Source organism: Oxyura jamaicensis, chromosome 1 (genome assembly GCF_011077185.1).
Source record: "Oxyura jamaicensis isolate SHBP4307 breed ruddy duck chromosome 1, BPBGC_Ojam_1.0, whole genome shotgun sequence".
NCBI lineage: Eukaryota > Metazoa > Chordata > Aves > Anseriformes > Anatidae > Oxyura > Oxyura jamaicensis.
In genome coordinates, this window is record NC_048893.1 from 84,388,606 (window position 1) to 84,407,491 (window position 18,886).

Sequence of the window (18,886 nt, forward strand, 5' to 3'; positions counted from 1 at the left end):
TGATCTTAGTAGGCTTTCTCATCCAAGCTTGTAGTGTGAGATCTTAGAGAGGTAGAACAACAAAGACAGGTGCACCAGGTTGTGGAGTAATAGGGAAAAAATAAATAAAAAGATCTGCCCTTAAGCCATTTCATGATGGGCAAATTGCTTTTGCTATTACAAGCCCACACAGCCTCCTCTGACCTAGCCTGACCTGTAACTCACGGCTGTATGTCCTGTGCTGGTGCAGATTGAACTCCTCTTTCTGCTGGCTACCCAATGTCTCACTGCGGGACTGTTGCAGAGGGCACCAGGAAAAAAAGGCTCAGAAAATTTCAGGAGGTTTTGAAATAACCTTCTCTTTGGAGAAACTCTGACTCTCTGAACTGATCTGGCGTTGGTTGGACATAAAGCCATAAATCAGGCTCTGAATCCTTTTGAAAGGATTGTGTTTTTTTTTTGTTGTTGTTGTTTGTTTGTTTTGTTTTTGTTTTGTTTGTTTGTTTTCATCCCTGAATTTCCATTTTGTGAAAGAACCCAAGAGGGTTTTGTGTGATGAGCCAGCATAATGCTGTGGACATACTCAAGAGCACTCTCCAGAAGAACACCTCTAAATGTTGTAAGTCAGCAGACCAGAACTGGCTCAAGGCTTGTTTGCTGCAAGGATGACACGGAGGGGCCTGGGGAAAAAGACTCACCCTGGTGCAGCCACAAACTGTTTCCTCCACCCTTTGCTTCTACCTCACTGATTCCATTTGGCCCCTGCTCAGGCTGTGAGCTGCACCTCTCTCATTTCTTCTTGCATCTGTGGGGGTTTTACCTAGCCGGGCAGCTGAGCTCCACCACAGGTGCTCTCTCACTCCACCTCCTTAAAGGGAAAGGGAGAGGAACAGGACCACAGGGTCCATCCATCCCCCAGGAGCAAACTGCTCCAGCATGGGTCCCCCATGGGCAGCAGCTCCCCCCAGACCCCTGCTCCTGCGTGGGCTCCTCTCCACGGGCTGCAGCTCCAGCCCAGGGCCTGGTCCTGTGGGGGCTCTCCATGGGCTGCAGCCTCCTCCAGGCCACATCCACCTGCTTTTCATCATCTCCCCGTATGGAGTTCAGGGAGCAGCATACCAAAATGGACCAGAATTCAGCATTTGCATGGTGAGATTGTTTTTAAACTGATGTAAGCATCCAGAGTTTGCCAGAAAACTGCTGTGAATTTGCAGAAAGCAGTAGCCATAACTTAATAAAGAAGAGTTGAAGACATGCATATAAATAGAGGTATACAAAAGTGAATACACAGTTCAAGCTGCAAAAAGTTTTCAAAATGGCTGCACTGACCCAGCTGGTGTGGGTTTGGATGTATAATTGCAGTGGTTCTCATGACACTTTCTCTTTCCAAAAGCTTTCTGGCAGAGACAACTTATCTGGCAAGAACAACAGTGTGAAATGAAGATAAATGAAGAATATGGGCACATGAATCCTAAGAAGTAGGCTGGGTTGGTCTTATTCAGAGGAAGGTTTTCAGGTACTGTTTTGTAGTATTCCCTCAGCTTTAACAACAGCAGTAATAGCACATGTTGCAACTCAAATAATCAGTAGAGGGAGGAGAGCGGCCCTGTGGTTACTAGATCAGCCTAGGGCTTGTGAGAACCCAGCTTATGTCTTGCTTCTCCTATAAACCTGTGTATAACCTTGAAAACAAAGAGACATCCTGTGTCTTTACTTCGGAGTCTCGACTTAAGCAAGTTTTGACATGTGGCTTGGAGCATGTATGCAATTTCCCCTTTTTGCAAGGACTGTTTGGTTCTGCTGTAGGTATTTTAATACCAGCACGGGTCAGTGAGATTCTGATTGCCTTTGATTAGCACTTCCACAAGCTGTGGCACTCTTCTCCCTTGTCCAGGTGGACTTCACACAGGAGACGTCAAATTCTTCCCTGTCTTTGGAAAGCATTGAAAGAAGTCATCTCCAATCTGATCAAGATGATGGCTCAATAATCAACAGGGCAAAGACATCTGCCCACACACAGACTATTTTGGGGGGGAAGTCAGGTTTGATCTTTTGAGTCATATGATCCCTTAAAGGGAAGTTCAGTAAAATAAAATTCAACTTATTATCAAGCTGTAAGTCACAGCAAAATAAGAGACAAGTATAGATGAGTCACAGGTCATCGATTCCTTTTCCTCCTGTAAGAGGCTCTCTTCATACATTAGAAAGAATATTTTAATAGTCTCAAATTTTCTGCAAAATCCATCTTGTTCTTTTAATTACCCTTAATTTTTAGTTGTCTCCTCTGTGGTGGGTGTTTGTATATACAGTACTTTACATGCTGGATAAAGATGTACAGAAGTAACCCTTATGTCTACTGACTTCTGTCAGATTAGTTTTTCTCCAAGAGCTTATTGCAATAATTAAGTTTTTGTTTTGTTTTGTTTTTAGCACAGTTTTCTGAAGAAGGAAAATGAAACATTTGGTCTAAAACTCAGGATAGTTTGATGCTACAGTGCTGCTCTAGGAAGTTGTCCTTTGGGTGTTGCTGAAGTTGGGTTCCAAAAAATGAACTCTCTTCCTGACCTTTTTTTTTTTTTTTGAAACTGATAATATATCTTATGGGAGACAGAGGCTGAGCTTTACCTATCTAGATTTTAAAATCCTACAATTTATATGTCTAGGTCTGAACTTACCACTCTAGACCCTCTGTGAAGAGCTGCTGTGATTCTCATTGCCAAAGGGCAGTTCCCTTCAGCCAGGCTGCTTGATGTAAGGAGCTAGGCCTTAGGCTCGTGTCCTTCTCTTTGAGGAAAAGAGAGATGCAAGCTTTTACAGCCATGGACAGAAAAGTCTTTCTGCAGAGATCAGTGGAGCCAGCAGTGTTATAGGTAAAGGGACAGATGTTGTGGCATTCACCAGAAAAATTCTTAGGTATTTGCATGTTGATTTTCATATTAGGATATTTTTGCCACATTTTATTGCTGAAGAGGAAAGACCTTTACACTTACTTCTTGGGAGACTACAAGAAGGATTAGATTCTTAATCAGGATTTAAAGAAAGAAGATCATTGGGCCCACGAGGAGAATGTCTCTGTGGCTATGAGTATTGTGAAGATGATCAGACAGGTTATACAGTCCACTGATTGTAGAAGACACATCTGTGATAAATTTTGGTACTGACATAGAAAGCCCTGTGCAACGCCAGTCCTACTTAGAAGTGAAATCAACTTTGATGGGTAGTGGTGTCCATATGAATTTTGAGACAGCCTGAACTACCCCTGAAGGAGTATATAGATGTCTTGTTCATCTTAATTGACTTTTTTCATTTTACTCTGAAACCTAAGCTTGAGTACTTTTCATAGAACTAGTCCTCCAGTGTGTTTATTTCTCCCTTCCTCTGCCTACCATAGACAATTCTATTCCCTGCCTTGAGTTAGAACAACCACATCTTTCCTTTCCCTGCTGTCAGCTTTCTTAGGGACGTTTTTGGTTTGCTGTTGCTTTTTTCACCATGCAGATTTCCTTTCCATTCAACACAATAAGTTTCAGGCTGGATTGATGTTCCTGCAGAGCAAGGTTTTTCCTTGTGGTAAATAACACAAAGGCTCCCCATGCTAATCAAATGAAGTTAGATTTCCAAGGTGACAAAGTCCATAGATTTGGGAGATTAGGTTTAGTGTTCTCTGAAAAAATATTGGTATTTTAATCGTCTCGTGTAGCACACTAAAAGGGCATTTGCCTTCTCCAAGGCTGGGATAGGTGTAGCTCAGTGATGGTGTGCTGGAGTGGATGTTGTCTCCTTTGCCTGTCCATCTGAACATCTCTGCTTCCTTCAAGCACTCTTTGGAGAAAGAGGCGATGGTCAAAATAGAGGCTGCCCTGTTCACATTTTTCATTGTTCACACTCACTTTGGTGGATATTACCTTTTAACCTCCAGAGCTCAAGCGCTCATGTGGCTACATGTATGCAGATTGCCATGATAACTCATGATTTTCACCTTTGGCTTCTAAACACTCTCCACATCTAAAAAATATTATGATTTGATGGCTGATAAGTTGCCTTTCAGATGAGCAGATGAGATATAACAGAGCTCTTCTTCCACCTTCTGAAAAAAATCTGCCAGTAAAAATAGCCTTCTGGTTGGGAGGTTAGCCAAAGAGGAGTGGGATAGAATGGGATACATACTGCAATTTTTCTTCCTTCTGTGAATCCCTTCACAATTTTAATTGCTGTTTTTTATAGGGAAGGAAAGTAGTGAGGGAAAGAGAAATGGGTCAGTGGACAGAGAAACTAGTACTGATACTGCTTGCAGACCTAAATATACAGCATCTCTTTACTCTTGCAGTTTGGCAGTCTGGTACCTTATGCTATAACAAAATTAACTTAATGCATCCACAAACCTTTGGGAGAGAAAATATAGTCAAAGAAAGGTAGAACAGACAACATAAGAAAATGGTACTGTCCAACTAATCAGGCACCCTCAGATCCCAGCGTTGCTCAATCCTCATTACAAAAAGTAAGCTGATGACTTTGACCTTTTTAGTACCTTAATTTTAATGTCCTATTGCCAGCACTTAATACTTTTCATATGTAAGATTCAAAGTAGCTTAAAAATTAGGAAACTTGCAGCAATCCTTTATTACAGACAGACTCACTAAGAGAAATGATTTAACAAAGCCATTAACAGCCACAAGGCTTGCCCATTCTGCATGTGCATGGAGTTAACATATCCTCCAGACTCTGCTTACCTCGTCCAAAGTTACGAAGCAGCTCAATGAAAGTGCTTCATTAATAATGTTCTTCCCTCCAGCTTTCTGATGGCAGTACTCCCAACCTGAAATCCCATGATATACTGTCTTTCCCCTGACCCTTCAAGGCATACAGGGTTATGCAGTCTGCATTTATCTGATGGCCTTTTCTATGGTGCCTGAGTTATCCCTGTGTAATTGCTGGTCTAAAAGGAATAGCAATAAATAGCAGTAGCAACTTAATCTGGATCTTAGCTTTGAATTATGTTTGGATCTGGGTACCAGTTTGGTTCGTAACAGGGACAGGGACAGCTGTAAAGTTCAATTAAGACAGTGCACCCAAGTATCACTGGGGCTGACTCTGAGGCCCTTAGTACAGGTCTGAGCCCAGACCGTGCTTGTCAGTGAAGAGAGTTACCGACCCAGCACCACCTGAAATCTCAGAGGAGCAAGGTTGCTTTTATCCATCAGCTTCTTCCTGAAACTGTCAGAAGTAGCTTCTGCAATGTTTCTACTTCATAGCCTGGTGAGTCCTGACCTGTGCAGAGCAGTCAGTGATGAACCAAAAGAAGGCCATGTCAGAGATGTGGGGAGCTGAGTGTGCTGGTAGGATGCTCATTACAGTGACTGCCTGAGAGGGTTCTTGGCATTTGACAGGATGTGCCCCAGTAAATTCCCTGCCATTAACAGATCCCGCTCCCTATATTTTCTTCGTTCTATTCTGTATTTGGTAGTGTTCGATGCGATGCATAGGCACCTGAAGCAGTGGCTTGTGTGAGGTTTGAACCAGCAGAGATCAGAGCAGCATTTCAAAGTCTTTTCGGATTCCCTGTTGCAGCTTGTTCCATCTCCTCTGGACCTGCTTCCTGCCTGAAATGCTGGAAAGAAGTTCTCTGAAACTCTGATCGCACATTCTGTTTCCCCCAGTGGTGCCTAGTAGAAGAAATCTTGTCTCTTGGATATCCAACTCAAAAGCAAAAGTGAGAGAGAAAATAACTGTTGCTTTAAATAATGAACGAAAGTACCAGGAGATTTAATTCCCCCCACCTTCCTCCCTCCCCCCATGCAGACATTCTCTTCTTTAAAAACAATTTTCCAAAGTGAGCTTCATGCTGGATCGACAGCCCTGCAAAGCAGCGTTCTCAGTTCGCATACCAAATGGGAATAACTAATGCGTGGGAGTGCAGGCTTCCACTCAGCGCTAGCAGTGTGTCTTGGACTTAATATAAATAGAAAGTTGCATATTTGTGAAGGTCTTGGGTTATCTCCCTGGTCCATTCAGTGACAAAATCCGGTGATCTTCTGAGGATTAAGGACAAGAGGAGAGATGGTCGTTTATTCACTGATTTCTAACGGGGCAATAAAAGATCAATAAATAATTTCACTACAGTGAACTAAAAAGAGTTTGCATGATGAAATGTATCTTTCTGCTTCTGTCTGTTAGCCTGCAATGTGTGTCCTCCAGGCAGAAAGCTGTGGATGTTGCTACAAATCTCCTTGAACCTGTTTTGCTTTTGAAATTGGCAGGTTGGAATTGATTATGAATTTGACACTGTTCAAATCATATTCTGTATGTTCAGAAATGCAGGATGCTGCTACTTTGTGTTTTTTGGGGGTTTCCTTCTGCACTTTCCTATAGCACTTTCTACTTTCTCTCAGTCTGCAGTTGTGATTGGTCAGCAAACTCACAATATTGCTGCTTTCTTAATGGCAGCAAGCAGGTAGGACCTCCTGGTGTAAATACTTGCCTACAGAGCTTTAATTGCTGAAAGTTTTTGTGCCGGTAAAAAAATCATTTGATAATTAAAGCAATGAGCAAAAAGAGGGTATGAGGCCACTTGAATTGCATACATTTTACTAATCCAAGTTTCTGAGCATTTTTGTTGCGTTATTTTTGGGTGTCTTATAACTGTAAAATATTGTTAGGGGTATTTTTAGGATGAATGGGCTCAATCATATAGAATACAAATCAAATCTGAACTCTTTCCAAGTTTTAAACTGAATAGGTTTTGAGGTTCAGAAAGTTTAACTTTTTTTTTTTTTTTTCTGTTCATTATCACTGCACTTCCAAATGTCCAGGTGTCAGCAGATAGCAGATTCAGAGAGCACTGATGTGCTCTGGTAGGGTTTATTCTTACGTTATTTCTAAACTAACCAGAAGCAGGATAAATTTGAAGTCTTCACTTGAAAAAGATTGCTCCGATGAAAATTCTGTTCCAGTTTTCTAGAGGACTGGATATTGCAAGTGAGGTCAGGAGCGAATCAAGTGCCTTAACTGGAGATAGGAATTAACAAGTCCAGAGCCAGGCTTTTAATAGCTGTACCTACATCTATTGTTTTTTCCTGCCTGTCAGCTAAACTTAGAATGTCATTCTTAAATAGATAAACAAATGAAGTTTTGTCGTGAATTCATATGTCCCTGAACTTAGGTGTCTTGTACACAAATATCCCATTGAAGAAAAAAACTGTAGTATCCAGAAGACGTTAAGTGATAAACAAATTCCAGCACTGCGTGAGAAGTTTTGACACCCTGGACTTCTTTTGACGAAGGGTCAGCTAAGGATGTGACATAGAGACAACCCTAATAGTGTTGATAGATGGAGGAGATGGACTGAGCCAAAGATCGACCATTTTCCCAAGCATATTACAGGACTTGCCTGTTTGTCAGTCTGCTTGCAGTAACTGAAAACAAGAAATCATAAACCCATATACAAACAAAACCATACAATTTAGCAAACAAAGCCGCTGAAAAGCTAAGAGAAATGAGAAGGAAACCCACACTGAGCCTGCTATGGAATCATAATTGCAGTATGGTGCGCTGGGACAGTGGAGATAGATGGATGTCTTAAACAGATGAGTGGGTGGCCAGAAAGAATGGAAAGTGCACTGGGACCCCAGTGGGAGGCACTGTAGAAGAATCAGTTTAATATTTTACCCATTCTTTTTGGAGGGTCAAAGAAGACAGGAATGTTTATTTTAGCACTCTAGGAGATATTTCCTTGCTAATGTGCACAACTTAGTGATCTGTTTTCCAGGTGTTTTCTGCATGTTGCAAATGAATAAAATATGTGAAGTTTGTAAAAGTCAGAGGGTAATTGCAGCAGGGAAGATATCCAGCCTGCCTTTGGTTCCTGGGCATACCAGAATGAGTGGAAGCAGAAGCAGGATTTATGCCTGGAATATGGGAGGGCAAGCTGACCTGTGGTTTTCCCACCACAGGCATGAGGGATGTGTTGGAATTTCCCCCGACAACACAAAACCATCCACCTTCCCGAGGACACAGCCCCCTGCATGGGTTCCCTTCCCCTCGCGCTGGCTCCAGCAGCCTGGATACTTGTCAAATCCCCAGCATGCAGCTGCCTGCATCTCGCACTCCATTATTATTGCTGATGCTAATCTCTGACCGTTGAACACGGGTCAGAACCAGGAGATAATTGCAGCTCCGATCCGCCAGGCACGGTCCTTTGTGAGTAGTTAATGAGTGTTCAGGAAAATAAAGCAGAAAGAAGAAAAGAGGGATTGTGGTTTGCATACAGTGAGATAGAGAGTGAATAGGAGATGGAAGGAGGGGACAATTCACTGATGGGGAAAAAAGAAAGAATTAGGAAAAAGGAAATCATTTGCTCTAAAGCTACTACTGCCTTGTTCTTGTTTCGCCCAAGTGGATGCTGCTAGCTCTGGTAAGAAGAGGACTGAGCAAGCAGGATGCAGTAACACCCAGGGTCTGTTGCAGTGCTTTTGTGATGGATGCCATGAGTGCAGATGTGGGGGTCCCTGTTTCCCCTGGCAGTCAGGGGGTATAGCCACAAGACAAATATTCTTGTGCTCTTTGCTCTGTTTCCTTACTCTGCATCCCACTGCCTGGGTGTATGAAGGTGCCCTCTAGAGCTCGGCTTTCTACTCCTGAATTTTACTTTAGTTCTCTCCTAGCTTGAGTGGCAGTGACCTGTATCATTGCATCTGAATTACCAAACTTTCTTCCCAGCTCTATCTTTTTATCACATACAGAGGCACCATTTTGGGTGTCTGAAGGAAAAGGGTGACTTTTATCCTATCTTTGCGAGGCCTGTACCCCGTACAAAAGGTAGCCACGTCTAGTGATCCACCTTCCTACATTTAACTGGGGTGACATGACTCCTTGTGGAGACTGCAGAGAGCACACGTGTTACACTTTTGGAGGAGATGGCACCACCTGTTCCTTTGACGTCTGTGTGTGTGGGGACGAGCGATGCAACGTGGTGACACCATGGCGTGGTGGGATGGCCTGGCCAGGCCTGTGGCAGGGGAAACAAGGAACCACCTCAGTGGAGGGGAAGGAAAAATGCTTCCTTCAAATGAATTAGAGTCACTGGGGATGGAGTCTGAGGGGGAAATAAATGATGGCAGCGCGTGTTTGTGTCCATATGAGTCCCCTCTCCCTAACGACCGTGTTAATGTGCTCATAAAAAGATATGGCGCAGGGGGGACGTGACTGTTCAGGCTGATTAGTATTTTATGGCAGAACTAAGCTCCGTGACAAACGACTGGCTGGGTGGGCTGTTTTTACAACCCAGAAAACTCTACTTTAAGATGCTGAAAGTATTAGTTCGTTTTCCTTGTTTTGAGCATGATTATAATACTAATAGTTATTATTGGCCATCGAGAATCTGAGGGCTGCTGTAACTCCTGTGAAAACACAAGATGGTGTGGCAGATTTGGGGTGGCTGAGTTGACTTCTAAACAGAAGTGCTCCAGCCTGGCACTGCAGGACAGGGCACCAGGCTGACAGAAGTGCCTACAACCAGCTTCAAAGAACAAGTGACATCATGGGACCTCTTGTACCTACTAACCAGAAAACTCAGGTTTGAGTCCTAATGTGTTGGCTGTACCCAACATCTCTCTGATGTTTGCTCTCAGAGAAGCATTAACTCTGCTTTGCTTCCAGTCCAAACTTGTGTGTACCATAGCTTTGTATTGTGTTGCAGTCTGGAGGTACCTGCATTTTTCTGTTGTGTTGAACTATCGACATCTCCTTTGTTTGGAAAGAGGTGGGGGTTTCCTCAGTGTGAGATACACCATGGATGCATTTCCAGGTCAGGAACAGTCTGTGGGATCTTGCTTCAAGCCAAAAGCTGCAGGGCCAGATTTATGTCCAACAATATCGGTTGAAATACAGGGTATAAATTGATAAAATGGGACAGAAGGGGGGAAAAAAATAAAGGAGAATGAACATAGGTATCCTGAAACAGGCTCTGAAATGTATCTTTACATGGGAAAGGTTTTATAAGCTGTTTATGTTTTATTTCTGTGAAGAAAACCATTTTTTGGTTGGTTGATTTTGCTGCCCAGTGCAGCAGCCCACATCTACAGGCAGCTCCCTAACATCCATTCTGGAAGGTGCTAGCAAGAGAGAATGGGTGTGAGAGTGGTGCTTTTACCTAGGAATGGAGTGTGTCCAGTTGTGTTGCCCCTGCATGGGAACATTGAGGGGAAGAAGAATCCAGATGTGTAACCTGCACAGAGACTGCTGCAACACCAGGGCTTTGCAAGGCAAGGAGCAGCTCCTTCTGTGAAGCAGTGAGCAGAGGGACTATGCAACAGGGAGCATTTATCCCACGTGCTCTGTGTTGTCTCCGGTGATGGAAAGGCTCCATCTGGTTAGAAGTCTCAGTATATAACTGCTTATCATATAATGTCACTCGGAAGTCAATTTTTTCTGAGGGGGGGAAGTGACAGGTATTGAATAGCCTAATGTCAAGAGAATAACAGGTTTTACGCCAAGAGATTTAGAAATGTGAGAGAAGTGGTTTTCAGGGCAAATCAATTCTGTAAGTGAATGTGGTGTGCTGTGCTGGAAAATCAGCTGCAGTGATGACTCCCATGGGAGGATGTAGGCAGGACAGAGCCATGCATCCTGCATGTGTGTGTGTTGTGCACACATGCATACATTAGTAATGAAGGCCTCAATTCATCACCCTGCCTTTATTCAACCATGCACATCCGCATGTGTCTCTATGCATACACTGAAGACCCTGCTACAACAGGACTTCCTAGAAAAGCTGGAAATAGCTTTCTGTGCATGAGGAACAATTCTGATCACATACTAAGTGTTAACTGAACAGAGGACCAGAGCTGTGTGAGTTATTTGCGAGAAAACCTGAAAGTATGTGAGATTCCCTGCATTTCTTATCTTGCTGCTGACTCCACCCTGGAGTCTGGCAAACCATTAAAATAATAATAATAATGTTCAATTTTCTCCTCCAGCATACAAAATAGGCTTGTTCAGCACATAGTTTTCTTCCCTTTCTCTAGACCCTTCTTCCTATGTGCTGTTTGAGAACACAATGGATGTTAGGTACTACTTGTGGAAAGAAGCACCCAACAGTGAATTGCTAACTCACTCAACCTGAGGACTCACAGAAAGAACTTGCAACTGAGCAAATTTGTTTGGAAACCTCACAAGTAGGTTCTCACACTGGAAAAGCTGATCAGCCCATCCAGTGGATAAATAGGAAGTTACCAACTGACAAACCTGGCAGCTGGGACTATGCACTGCAACTCACAAACTGAATATTTGGAGTCACTCAGCAACCAAAATATATGGTGAGATGTGGGTATTTCTCCTATAAGTTCCAATAATATGTGGATGCAAGGAAATTGCCATTTGCACAGGGATATTCTACAAACTGGTAGAGAGCAGAAAAAATATTTGTTATTAATAATTTGCTCAGTTTGCCTTAGTCTGTAAAAGGTGAAATAACCCTTTGCCTAATTCAAGGGGACCCAGCCTGCCTATGGTCATCTTTCAAGCTCAACATGAATGCTGCAGGCACGACACAGAACCAAAAGGAAACAAAAATGGAAACATTTTTCCAAGCTCCACCTGTGGGCTACAAATGCCACGCTGAGGTGCCAAGGTGAAATCCACACTGTAGCTCATGACATGGTGTTTTTGTTTTCCTCTTCTAACAGCCAGCAGTGAAATAATTAACAGCAGTGGCCTTTCTACTGCCTCTGAGACATAGGAGCCCTTGGGAGGAGTGGGAAAGTTTTCAGATCTGTAGATTTGAGGTGTAGTTTTGCCATGCGCTTCAGGTGAGAAGCTTAAAACCTCATCCACGTGTTTCTCCCTCATTCAGATGGTGACAGGTCCACAGCCATGTAGCTATGGTTCCCTGCATCCCTGAAACAATTGCCCGGGGGCACCCACAAATGTTCTTGCACGCTGTCATGGGCACAACAGCCTTGGCAAAGCTGAATCCAGCCTTCAGCTCCTGGCTTGTGAGTGACTCGTGTTCCATCATCTGTGCTGATGGGCTGTCTGAGGGTGGTAGTAAACGCACGGGAGCCCAGACTGAAGTTCAGGACAGCGGGAGATGTTCTTGCATGGGCATGTTTGCCATTAACTTCCAGGCCTGCTCCTGCTTGAAAAATCCAGCATTGCAGAGCAGCAATATTTCTGCTATGGGATTGTTATGTCCTGAGCACTACTGTGCTTTTGATGAGGGTGGGATGAAGGGTAGGAAGTTTTGGCTTGTCGTACGTACCGCCTAATTTATCTCTTGCAAATGTGCGTAGAGCTCCATGTGCATAAGTGGCTTGTTTCTGGGAAGAGTCTGAAATTCTGGTTCCATAGCAGAAGTGATGAAGGATGTGCCTGCAAAAGAAGAGGGAAGAGGAATCAAACAGCTAGCTTTTTCTTCTCTCTGACAAGCTTTCTCTTTTCTTCAGGAAATAATAATAATTAAAATATCTTGCTTTCCTCTTGATTAGTGGCATGGGTTACCCCATGCTGAAACCTCCTGAGATCAGACTGTTCCAGGGCACCCTGCAGAGGGGCTTGGAGACTGAAATCTGTGGGCTCACCAACACAGCATACTGCAGAGTTCCCACATGGGGAGAGGTATGTGTGGTTGAGGGAGCTGCTCATGCTGTTCTGAGGTCTCCATGAGGTCTTCCCAGGAGCCACGAAGGTCTCTGGTAAAAGAAGAAGCAGGGAGGATTCCCAAGCATCGTGACACCTAGATTTGGGTTCAGGTCTGAGCCCATGCCTCCCATTTTGCAGTGTGCAGCTCTCAGTACATGAAACAGAATTCATATGCTGCAAGTGAGGAGGCTGGAGCACTGCAGCAGAAATCAGAAGCAGAAAGGTTTATTACAGAGCAACCAATCGAAGAGCTGGTATCTTAAATGCACTAACTCCAGCCTGGTCTGAACTAGCTTCCTTACTAACTTAAATGATTGCATCCTGCTAGCTTTTGATGCCAGAAAGAAAGAGACTGTCTCTTTAAATAGAGGAGAAAATGATAGGGGTGAGGTGATCTGATTAGTCTGTAAGATGAGCGGAAATTAGTTATTTTCATCCTTAATCACCCACGGGATGGGCCAATTATCGAGCTGTTAGAGACCTATTAGATGGTTGGGAACTCACCCTTCCTCACCTCCCTCCCATAACCCGGCATGAAATTATTGAAGTCACTCAATTTCACTCTCATTGAAACCCATGAAGGGAGATCTCACAGCAGAGCATGGGGTGGCTGCAGAGGCCTTTTTCTAATTACTAGCAGCACTCCTGCTTCCAGAAATTGGTTTATTGATTTCACCCAAACCGCCTCCCTGAAAATGCAACCTTCAGGTTTGCAGGAACAATTCTATCTATCTGTTTGTCTGTCAGCCTATCTGCTTGTCTATCTGTCCTCTCGTTTGACTAATCTGGGAGAGACAAGCAAACTTTTAACAGCTGACTGTCTAATCAATGCAGCTTGTTTATCTGCTCTTGAACAAACTTTAATTTTACATGTGTATTTGCTAACATGTTCACTGAGAGGTGCTTATGAACAAGTTGCAACCTGTGGCTTCTCCACTAATTGGATTTCCTAAGTATATTTGCCATTTGGTATCACCATGGTGAAGGAAGATTGGTCAGATCCCCTCACATGGCATTGGCCTCCTTATTCCCTGCCTCTGGCTGGGTGACTGTGGAGAGGGCATTGGTAAGTCATTGTCCTTTGGAAGACAGAATGAATAATTGGGGGAACAAGGAGGAGTGAAATTAGAGTTGATTTTTCTTTCTTGGCAATCAAATTAAGGCCCTACAGCTAGAAAAGGTGATGTCATATGCTGGGGTAAGATCTGAAATAATTTTCTCCTATTGCACTCATAGAAAGTAATCATCAGAGATGATTGCATAGTATCAGTCATGATGCAGTGGCTCTGTCCTTGCCTGCTTTGCCTAGCTGCCCATGTTTCACAGCCTTCAGCAGAGCCTTGTGCAGCACCAGCTGCAGAGGATGAAGCTGGGCGCCTTTCCCTCCTACATTGGACTGCAGTTCTGCTAGGTCACTGCCTGGGAAGGTGGAAACTCTGCTCCCTGCTTAGAGCTCAGTGCTGCTTGGGATGTTTTAGGGTTTCTGAGACAGCTTTGTGAGGCTGGTGGACTACCAAAGACCCAAAGGACACCTGTGCCTGTCTAGAGCTGTAGCTTCTGTTCATCTGCATGTTGTCCCATGGCTCTCAATGACTGTGTTTAAACAGATGAATCAAGCCCCCATAACCTCTGTAGGGGAAGACAGCGTGGGATTTCGCTGTGCAGCTTCTATGCCTTTCAGCACTGTGACAGGCGATCTGGAGGCTTTTCCTGTAAGCCTGCCCCTGTGTTGCAGGAGTGCATCACCATTCCTCAGAAAACTGGCAGCAGTGTGTCCTGGGAGACAGAAAAGTAGCTAGAAAGATGAAGGGATTAAGCCAAAAGGATGCCTCTGATTCTTTTTAGAAATAAGAAGATTAGTCCTAGTCTGATTGAGAGTGCATGTCCTTTTCTGGATCCAGCTGGAGCTGTGGAAGAGGTTGCTTACCCTTTACAGCCAGCCATGCCACACAGATGTTAGTGCAAGCAGTGTGCCAAAGCAGTGCCCATCAAAATGATCCCACTCAGCTCTAATCTGCCTTGTTTCCACTGCCGTGTGTTAGGAGGGAATGATAGCACAAGCCATTTTACTGGCAGGTCTGAGAACATGGCAACTTCTCCTGTGGGTTCTCCAGCTCTGCACGTCCTGCAGACAGCAGCATCTTCGAGTAACCCGACTATTTGTAGAGGTCTTGTCTGTCTCACACCTTCACTCACCAGATGATAGTTCAGTCACAGACCTACTCTCACCATGCAACGCCTGCAGCCTCTCTATCTTGTAGACCTTGGGATAAATGCTCATAGTATACACAATGAAAATGAAATGAAGAGGATTGTATGGGACTTATACTTTTTAGCTGAGGGGCAAACAGGGCAAATTCTGGGAAATGTTTGTGCAAAATATCTGCTTATTTTATAACACACTGTTAGAGGTACTGCCAAGGGCAGGTTTGATACAAGAATCTAGGAAATTCTGCATCTTCTCTGCCTGAGACCTTGCGTCTGTTTTTGCTGCAACTGTTCTTTGAGGTTTGGAGTATTTAAAGAATAGAAGTTAATTTCCCTCCTAGTAGCTTTTGGATAGGTTTTTGTTGCAAAAATACCAATGCCCTTCTGAAGGACTGCGGACAGCCTTCAGGCAGGTGCCTGGGTAACTGAGATGAGAATTAGCCTCTGTCTTTCTTTAGCTACACCCTGTCTGTGCAAAGAAGAAGGGGAGATTACTTTTGGCTGTCTCACCGACTTTAACCATCTTTGCTTGGTCTTTCATTAATTTACAAGTTCTGTTTATTTGCAAAGCATGTTTTACTCCGGATTTGCAAGACGTTGCAGGGATGGCCCATTACAGCAGGTGTTTGTGGACGCAAAAGGGAAGTCTAGACTTGTTTGAACCAGCCTTCTGTTGCAGAGTGTGTTTTCTAGCAGTTTCACACAGCTTTGCCTTCTCTTTAGGCATCTATACAGGGGGATAGCTAATGTACTGCGGATGGTACATTGGGCAAAAAAGCATAGGGCTAACTGTGATGATCTGCCACCATCTGTAGAAAGCATTTAGGTACTGTGATTCTGGGTAGCCTGTAAGCACCTGATAAATACTGTTACTGTGTGTTGGAAGTGACTTGATTGAGCTGGCTGCTGCCATTACAGTCAGTTCCTGAGCTGTAAGTTAATGTTTCTTCCTGTGACAGAGCCCTGGTCCACACTCAGCAGGAGTTTTCTACCCCTCCTCGCTCTCATTCTCTGAGCAGGGAAGCCAGAGTCCCGGGAGCCCGTCTCCATGTTCAGTTGGCAGTTCCTCCTCATCCTCCCTCCTGATCCCACCTGGTCCAGACCCACAGGCATAAGAATGCACTCCCCACTATCTCCCTGCTTCTGGCTTTAACCTCCACCTCCCCTGCATTTCTTGCTCAGAACTGCCCTAAATTAAAGGGCAGCACAGCCTCGACCCAGACTAAACAGATGGCATCTCTTGTAACATTCAGGCGTGAATTTCCTGCATGGGCTGAAGGAGAGGGCTCAAACAGGTCTGTTCCCCCTCATCAACTCTGCCCAACATCATGCTCCAAGTCATGGCCACAAGAATGGTTGTGGCTGTGCAGAGCTGTGCCCTGTCCATTTTTCTCCTGAATGTGATCCTGGCAACACCCATGGCTTTGTCTGTCCTTATACCCCAGTCCCATGAGACTGGGCCATCTCAGATACACCATTTAATCACAGAAGGCTGACATGATGCTGAAAGTGATTTGTCGTGTCCATGCTGGCAGTTAAGTCATTGCCAGCAATTGCATCCAAACGCAATAAATTGCCGAGTGTGGACTGTTGATGTGAAAGTATCATGGCTGTCATTTCAGCACAGGCACTGACTGCATAGCTTTTCACTCCAGCCAAGGCTTTGAGCTGGGTATCTAATGGGCTTAAAATCCTGTACAACTACATTCTCCACTAGTGTCAGTTCATTGGGTTATGCCTTGAGAAAATTTTGCCTCCTGTTCTTTATAAGAAAATGGCTTTAAAAATAAGAATCTTTGGGGAGGAGGGGGCATAGAGAGATGGAATTGTTAATTGAACTATAAAAACAGATGATGAGAGTCTTTCAAAGCAACTCAATATTACAGAAAAGAAGATCTGGAGCAAAGAAAACTCCCTTCCTGCCTCTCTGCCCCAAAAAGGGCTGAGAATGAAATGCTCATAACCCAGAGCTTGTGTTTGTTTAAGAGTAGTCTGGGATTTACCTAACTTATTACAGCTTTAGTGCACAGCAGTAGTATCAGCAGCAAGGGCATGAGAAATATTAGATCCAGGCAAATAGAATGTGTCAATCCAAAGTGGTAAGGGCTGTAAACCTCATCTATTTATTTTTTCTAGAGCTAGCAGGGAAAAAATATACATGGTTTTTGGCAAACCCTCACCCCCTTCCCCAGTAATCCATTGCTTTGGATAGTACATATCACAGTGGCTTTGACAAATAGAAATCTAGGTACGTGGTCATTTCCATGTAATGGGGTTATTTAGCCACTGCCTTCAGACACATTTCATTCTGTGATTCCAGACACTCAGACCTTGCTCCAAAGTCCGCTACAGATGACCTAGCTTTTCATGTCCGTGACATACTGATCAGGCCTATACGTGACTATGTATTTATACTCTACTACACCAGGAATTTTACTTGAGAAAGATCTGCAGCATCAGAACTGTTCCTTCTAAAATAATTAACAGAAAAATGTTCTCTGTGAAGAAAATTGATCTTAGACTGTCATGGGAGATGATGTTCTCTGACGTAACTGGAGAAAGACGTTTGGCTGGACATCATAGATTTTTCAAGTGTGCATAGTTTCAAGTGAATTTAGTGTTGTGGAAGGGGCCAAATTGAGGACTGTGAAGACTGATGGACATTTGTTAGCACCTGCAAAGGTTGATGTGAGTAAACTTTCCTTTATCCAGCCCTAGCCTTACCAACAGGCCGTTTTCCTCCCCAGCTTGGTTTTTGGGCTAAGGAAGGACTTTTATCCTCTCAACTGCTTTTCAGTTGTACAGAATATTAAACGGTGTAACAGCATTGGCTTCAGTAGGGCTGCCAGTACCTGAGACTTGGATTTAGTGAGAAGCGGTGTACTTCCTGAGGTTCTGTTTGTATTTTCCATTCCGTGTTCCCATGCACAGAGCAGGAGATCAAATGTCAGCAGACTTGGGCTGGATCCCTGATTTCATCACTGATCTGCAACGTGACCTTGGATGAGGCCTGTGTCATCTATGTGATTTACTTCTTACATTTGTAACTAATGGTCCTTACCCGTGACCGAATAGCCCTTGAAGTGTTGTATAGTGTCAGTGTACTAAACATTATTTATGAAGAACCACAGGGTACCTAACCCCGTGGAGGTGCTTTATTAGCTGTGGAGGAATGTCTTCAACTATTGTATCTATTGTTGTGGTTCTTCCCTAGTGCCCAAGCAGTCTGTTTCCCTTCTGGTGTCCAGAAAGAAGAAGCCAGCACCCCTTTTACATCCCACCCCAGGGGAAAGCAGCCCTCTGCTGCCACAGACAGTCTCTCCGACGGCTGTTCCACTCAGTGGCTTCCCATTCTCAAAGGACAAACACTTTTCTCTTTACCCAAATGCTCCAGCAGTTTTTAATGTTCTCCCCATTTCTCAGCTTTTTTTATTTTTACAGAGCTACCTTTCCTTTTCTTACTACAATGTTAAAAAGAAGAATAAAAATAAATAAATAAATAAAAAGAAATGAAAAATGTGACAGGGCAGAAGGAAGCCAGCAAGAGTCGGCTTCCCCAAGATGCGTGCCTGCTCTGTGCCAGGAAGTTGATCCACTTTGGATGATCTGGGGGGACCTGCCCATTAGCCTATGTCCTGTGGTATGTTTCTCTCTCCTCCATGTAGTTTTTGGCCCCCCCCCCCCCCCCCCCATCAGCAGGGGAGGAAAGATGGAGATAATATAGTTGGATCAATGTCAGCTTGGAAAAGGTGACTGAAGAGCAGGGGCAGAAGAATTACTCTGCCCCTCTCTGGGGCAAGTGCCTTGCAGCCAAGACAAGCTCTGAGGCTACAGGTAGTCACAGGGAGGAAAGCCCTTGTCCCGTTGGCTCTGTGCTTTGCCAGTCCTGTCTTAGCCTGATTTCATTATTTACAAAGTGGCCCAATCTGACACAGATGACCTAACCTCCTTGTTTCTTTATCAGTATTCACTACTTCAGCTAGTTACTGTGTTCTCTCTGCCATTCCTTCTCCATCCCCTTCTCCTTCCCAGAGAACAGCCTTAATCCAGTTACATTTTCATC

At 44.0% G+C, this 18,886-nt stretch overlaps 1 long non-coding RNA gene across 1 annotated transcript in view; it reads left to right on the plus strand.

The window, feature by feature from the left end:
* The window catches only part of LOC118160265, a 234,671-nt gene that overhangs the window by 98,335 nt on the left and 117,450 nt on the right, over nucleotides 1-18,886 (plus strand). Inside the window, exon 6 of the long non-coding RNA XR_004747383.1 lies at nucleotides 1,373-1,495. This is a non-coding gene — a long non-coding RNA (uncharacterized LOC118160265). The remainder of the gene's footprint in view (nucleotides 1-1,372; nucleotides 1,496-18,886) is intronic.